Genomic DNA, 6,000 nt, shown 5'->3' on the forward strand with positions numbered 1-6,000 from the left:
AACATTTACTAACACTACATTTGACAATGGTAAGGAAGAAAAAGTGGCATTTTTATAGGGACAATTTCTCTTGAGTGTTGTTGTGTTTCAGCAAAGGGAGATGTGTGAGCATGTTTGTTGAAGAAAAACTGAAGCCTCTTACATTTTCTCTCAGGCTCATCAGGGACTGGTGGATAATTTGCAGACAATTTGTATACCCTATCCCTATAGGACTAAACCTCAGATGTAATTACTGCAGATGTCAGTCACTCTTGTTGTCCCAAAGACCATTCTCCAAAAATATACATACTATATTCTGAGGGTTTTCTCACATTTGTAAATTCAGAAATTGAAAGAAGCTTTGTTGGTGAAGAAGAGGTTTCTATTGGGGTATGGAGAGAGGAATGAGAGTCAAGGAATCAACTCTGTCCTTAATAAGCACTTCTTTAAACATAAGCTAGAGTTGGAAGCACATGTCAGATGGAGATTAGCTATTAAGTCTCTACATTTAAAAAGTTACTCTGTTTTGGCCAGGTGGGGTGGCTTATGACTATAATCCCAGCACTTTGGGAGGCTGAGGCGGGTGGATCATTTGAGGTCAGGAGTTCAAGACCAGCCTGGCCAATGTGAAACTCTGTTTCTACTGAAAATCCAAAACTTAGCCCGGTGTGGTGGCACACGCCTGTAATCCCAACTACTCAGGAGGCGGAGGCAGGAGAATTGCTTGAGCCTGGGAGGTGGAGATTGTGGTGAGCTGAGATCGCGCCACTGCACTCCAGTCTGGGTGACAGAGTGAGACCCTGTCTCAAAAAAATATAAATAAAATATAAATATAAATTACTCTATTTTGCCTTCTTACTGGGTAGATTTTCAAAAGAGCAGGCAAGAGGCCAGTAAGTATTTATAACCCTTTTCTCTCCATGACTAATAGAGAGTTAAGGGAAAGAATTCCTTCTGAGATAAGTATAGATAATAATAATAATAAGAGGTTCCTTTCTTTTGAGAAAATGAAAGTATGTTATGTAGTTATCTAATTAGTACCATCATGTAATCTATTACTTCCATTATCATACCCACTTGGCATATGGGAAAAGTGAGGTACAAAATGGCTTGGAATTTTAACCATTTCTTTAGATTTCATTTTTCTTTTTCATTTTTTTTTCACTTAGAACAATTCTAATTTAGATTTCATTTTTAAATGTGAAGCTATAAAAATACACCTCTCTCTTTTTTTAACTTAATTTCTGTTTTTATGATCATCAAAGAAATATGTTTTTGTAGCCAACAACAGAAGATCAGATACTATAAATCATCCATCATCCCATCACTTGGAAGCCACCATGGTAACCACATTGATATTATTGCTTCCAATCCTTTTTCTGCACAATTTTTTTCCATACATAGATAAAATCAAACTGTATATACACCTTGAGTCCAGCTCTTTTCTATTTCTTTAACACTATGATCAAGGTATTCTTTTTTAAATTTGTTAATTGTTTACCTAAATAAATGATTTCTAAGCCCACATATTCATGTTTCATAGTTCAGGAACACAGGTCAGTGACAAACTTCTATGTAATTCAACTCCCAAAATTCTTTGCAGTCTAAAATCACTTTGCACTCTGAAAAGTACCAGTCTTCCTCATGTCCTCAAAATCTTTTATGGAATTGTAATTTCTGTAGAAATCTGTGTATGCTTGCTTTCTTGCTTCAGCCACAGCAAACTTACAGAGCGCTGCAAGCTACAAGAATACAACAAATGCTCCAACAATGTGACCGCAGATGCTCGGCAAGAAGGCCATACATCTGAGGTTTTGTCAAAATGCTGGAAGCCATGGTACTTATTTTCCTTGATAGGTGTGTCAGCCTCAGCACCAGTGTCTTTCCTGGCTGATGGAGTAATGAATAGCCAGCACTATGAGCAAGGTATTCTTAGGAACACTTGGTTATTTTGCCCCTAATTTCATATTAAGAATAGAGTCGTAGGTTGTGTAGTTAGGACTCTCACAAACCAGTTCTTGAAATAAGATCATTGGTGTGGCTAGCAAGAGGCTGGGCCATCCTTCAATTCCATCAACAAGCTGCAATTCGGACAATGAAGGAATGATGTAATGGGCTCTCTGGAGCAAGGTGGAGATTTCTGTGACTGATGGACAGCATTTCTGGGCATTCCATTCACAGAGTTATGATTGAAATCATGTCGCTGAGACTCCTACCACATGTACATTCTGTCAGTCATCATGTTGACAGAGGAGCCAGCATACACTTTTTTTTTAGCATGACTACTAGTTGTATCTGAACATTCAGATTCATTACAGCCCTTGATGCAGGAAGCAAATGTTTTGCATTGCCCAGAGGACAGTCACACTGGATGCCAAGCTTTGTGCCAGAAGAGCTTGGGTTTCCATTTCACTTTCAAACAACACTAAAAGGTTTAAATTGGTACAAGGATGAAAGGGATTTAAGGTAATGGTGTGGGCAGGGAGTACAGGGGGCTTAAGTAACACTTAAGCTCTATGCACACAAATCTACTTATAAAAAAAAACACGTTGAATTATTTCTACAGATAGGAATTTTTAAACATAATATAAATTCTACTTAAGAGGCAAACACCAATGTAATTCACTTATACCAACTCCTCTTAAGAAAATATGGACATTCATAAAAACTCACTTATTCATCAGATATTTGCCGAGAGCTACCATGGACCAGGCACTGTTCTAGGCCACATGCATAAGCAATACATGGAACTGCCAAAGTCTCTGACCTCAAAGTTTACATCCTTTAATAAATTAGATTTACTTTATCAAAAGATTATTTCATGTTCCAGTTTAAAGCAAGCTAAAGAGCCACAACATTGAAATATACTACCTGGCCCTGGATTCTGTACTGAAGAGGAAAAAGTGCTATAAAGGATGTTATTGAATCAACAGTGAAAATTGGAATGCAAATATATATCACGTAAATAATCTCTGCATTATTAGGAAATACACACAGAAGTGCTAGAGGTAAAGATCCACGATGTATTTATAAGTTATTCTAAATGGTTAAAAAAAGTCAAGAGCAGTGAGAGAGCTGGGCATGCTGGTGCATACCTGTAGTCCTAGCTACTCAAGAGGCTGAGGTGGGAGGATTGCTTGAGCACAGGAGTTGTGGGCTGTCATGTGCTATGCCAACTAGGTGTCTTCCCTAAGTTAGGCATCAGTGTGGTGACCTCCCTGGAGCAAGGGACCACCAGATGTGGACAGCTGAAATGGCCTATGTCAGAAATGGAGCAAGTTGAAACTCCTGTGTCTGGCAACAAAGCAGCGAGACCCCATCTCTACAAATTTAAAAAGAAAGTGGGGCCAGGCGCAGTGGCTCAAGCCTGTAATCTCAGCACTTTGGGAGGCCGAGGTGGGCAGATCACAAGGTCAAGAGATCGAGACCGTCCTGGCCAACATGGTGAAACCCCATCTCTACTAAAAATACAAAAATTAGCTGGGCGTGGTGGCATGCACCTGTAGTCCCAGCTACTCGGGAGGCTGAGGCAGGAGAATTGCTTGAACCCGGGAGGCGGAGGCTGCAGTGAGCCAAGATTGTGCCACTGCACTCCAGCCTAGCGCCTGGTGACAAAGTGAGACTCTGTCTCAAAAAAAAAAAAAAGAAAAAAAAAGTGAATTATAAATCAAATGTAGTAAAATGTCAACAATAGATAAATTTTTGCACTCTTTATTGTGCATAATTTCGTAATATTTTGGTAAGCTTGAAATTATTTTTGAATAAAAAGTTTTCAAAAACCTAATTTACTTTGTAAAATGAGTGAAAACATTTTTTTTTATACCAGTCATCTTTTATTTGGAGGTAAATTCCCATTAGGATAAGAAAGGATTCAGCAACGATGGACACTGTGTTCCTTATGGAGGAGCTTGGGCCAAGAAGGTCATGGTGGGGTGTGCAGAGCGTGTGCCCTTCTTCAGTGGTACTTGCGTAGCCACTCGTGCTTGAGTTCCTTGTAGGAAACGGAGTAGCTGAAGACCACATAGCTTGCCAGCACCATGGTAATCCCCAAGATGCTCCCCTTCTTCACGTTGATGTACTTGTAATACCAGTAGTTACCTCTTCAAAACACTTTGGCAATGCCACTAGGGCTAAGTCCCGTGTCAAGATCTGGCTTGGCAGCTCCCCGCGTTTGACCTCCAGAAGTTTCTTGTCCTTCACTGGTATGACTGACTCCATCTTGGAGTCCTGGTGTCCACTCCATAATGTTCTTAAATCATGTGGCAAACTCCCCTCAGTCATATGATTTATAGATCTCTGATTGGCATGCTGAGTTTCTCAGGATCTCAAAGATGGGCTTGTGTCATCTAATTAAGATCCACGGCATAAGTAAGGCAAGGCATTCAAAATCTCTCCATATGCCTCCCCCAATATGAACCGTAGACACCTGTTTCATCAAAGTACCCAATGATTTTCTTTTATATTTATACTAAATATTATTATATAATTATGTCAGTCACTATGTATTTGTAATTCACTTTCTCTGGGCTAAGAAACACCCTAAAGATCTCAGCTATATGATAGAAGCAGGAAATGCTACCAAATAATCCATTCAAATTCCTGTCTTGCTTAGAACTGCACTACAGTCTCATTCATTCATTCCCTCCTTCCTGCCCAGTTGCCTCCCTGCCGGTCTGCCTTCCCTTTCTCCTTCGCAAGAGTCAGATAATTCTCCCAGTCTCCTCCCATTCTCTACCCTAGTTCTCTTGCAGGTTTTTACCCTAATAAATCTCTTGCATGTCAATTCCTGTCTTGGCCTTTGCTTCCCAGGGAATCTGGACTAATATGTCCTCCTATTTTCAAAGGCATGCATACAGAACTAGAGGTTACACCTAGTCACTTTATTAGATATGGGTGTTTCCCAAGGCTTCATCTCAGCAATACATAAATATATTCTAAGAATTTGTTAGACTTCTAAGCAGTCTAATGTAATGCTTGATACTAGAATTTGAAGTCAAAAGGACTCAGGTAGAAAAATTAGTTGGATGATCTTAATATTAAATGGGATCAAATCTCTATCACAGTGATATACATATTAGACAGTAAAAGAAACAGACATTTTTTCTGGCTGCCTCTTTCTTATGTATCATGCAGACATTCCCTTGTTTCTAAAGACAGCAAATAACTAGATGTAAACTTCCAAGGTTGCAGTCAAACCTCTATTCGCTTCCCCAAGGAGACTTAAATGTACACCCAGAAGACCTGAATTAGATTTTAACTATTCTTGTAATTCCCCAGGCTTACATTCACCTGTACTCTCTTGGATGCCATAATTTCTGCAAAATGATTTCTGCAAAAATCTTGGTTTGGTTCTCTCTTAGAGAGTAACTCTTATTTCTGCCTTGCTCTTAGCTCAACATATAATAACAAATCTGGCCGGGTGCAGTGGCTTATGCTTATAATTCCAGCATTTTGGGATGCCAAGGTGGGCGAATCACCTGAGGTCAGGAGTTCGTGACTGGCCTGGCCAAGATGGTGAAATCCTGTTTCTACTAAAAATACAAAAATTAGCTGGGTGTGGTGGTGGACACCTGTAATCCTAGCTACTCGGGAGACTGAGGCAGAAGAATCACTTGAACCGGGAGGCAGAGGTTATGGTGAACTAAGGTCGCGCCACTGCACTCCAGCCTGGGCAACAGAATAAGACTCCGTCTTAAAAAAAAAAAAAAGATTTGTTACTATATATCTCTATATATATACACATAGTAAATATACATATATAATAAATATATATGGTTGTTACTATATATATATAGTTACTATATATTTATATATCTGTATCTAGAATTTGAAGTCAAGGACTCAGGTAGAAAAATTGGTTGAATGATCTTAATATTAAATGGGATCAAATCTCTACCACAGTGACATATATATTGTCATAGTAAATATATATATTTACCATAGGGATTTCATCTATAGATATATAGTAATTATATATATATAATTATATGTATATATATAATTATATGTGTGTGTGTGTGT

At 38.9% G+C, this 6,000-nt stretch overlaps 1 pseudogene across 1 annotated transcript; it reads right to left on the reverse strand.

Moving 5' to 3' along the window:
* Positions 1-3,798: 3,798 nt before the first annotated feature.
* LOC116538796 lies at positions 3,799-5,433 on the reverse strand (annotated as a pseudogene). The gene has a single exon (XR_004263783.1). The product of XR_004263783.1 is annotated as an ATP synthase subunit f, mitochondrial pseudogene (transcript).
* Between the last annotated feature and the right edge of the window lie 567 nt (positions 5,434-6,000).

The sequence above is a fragment of the Sapajus apella genome, unplaced genomic scaffold (genome assembly GCF_009761245.1).
Source record: "Sapajus apella isolate SASKATOON/1434 unplaced genomic scaffold, GSC_monkey_1.0 scaffold122, whole genome shotgun sequence".
NCBI lineage: Eukaryota > Metazoa > Chordata > Mammalia > Primates > Cebidae > Sapajus > Sapajus apella.